Consider the following 703-nt stretch of genomic DNA (forward strand, 5'->3'; position numbering starts at 1 on the left):
GAATCATCTCAATCGGAGCTCGGATGAGAGAATTATGCCCAGAATACGAAGCAGTGGCGAAACTGTCCGAATTCCCCTAATTAATTCCGTTTTTCAATTAACACCTCCATTTGCTTCCTAAACCAAATTAAAGTAATAATTAGTACTATTAGGTATCAAATACTTATAAAAGACTAAACATTAAGGGGGTTAAATATGACATTTTGCATTCCCATCACCATCAGATTAAGATTATTTCCTTTTTCATTAAGGGATAAAGCAAAGGGATGGTTAATGGCACTATCAGCAGGACCATTCCGAACCTGGAATGAATTGGCACTAAAGTTCCTCACTAAGTACTTCCCTCTAGTGAAATCTGCAAAGATGAGAAATGATATCACATCATTTCTATAGGAAGAGAATGAGTCACTTTATGAAGCATGGGAGAGATACAAGGAACTGTTGAGAAAGTGTCCACACCATGGTTTGCCTGATTGGATGCAAGTCCAAACTTTCTATAATGGGTTGCTAACAAATGTGCAAACAATGGTGGATGCAACATTTGGATGAGTATTGCAAAACAAGACACTTGAAGAAGCATATGAGTTACTTGAAGTCCTGGCAAGTAACAACTATCAGAGACCCAATGAAAGAATTCATCCAAAGAAGTCTATGGGTATTCATGAAGTTGATGCTTACACGGCCATTTCAGCCCAACTGACAG

At 38.1% G+C, this 703-nt stretch overlaps 1 non-coding gene across 1 annotated transcript; it reads right to left on the reverse strand.

Annotated features, from left to right (window-relative positions):
* Positions 1 to 360: 360 nt before the first annotated feature.
* On the reverse strand, positions 361 to 467 carry LOC116140781. Its single transcript, XR_004129702.1, has one exon. It is a non-coding gene; the product is annotated as a small nucleolar RNA R71 (small nucleolar RNA).
* Positions 468 to 703: the final 236 nt, after the last annotated feature.

The sequence above is a fragment of the Pistacia vera genome, unplaced genomic scaffold, assembly GCF_008641045.1.
Source record: "Pistacia vera cultivar Batoury unplaced genomic scaffold, PisVer_v2 Contig378, whole genome shotgun sequence".
Lineage (NCBI taxonomy): Eukaryota > Viridiplantae > Streptophyta > Magnoliopsida > Sapindales > Anacardiaceae > Pistacia > Pistacia vera.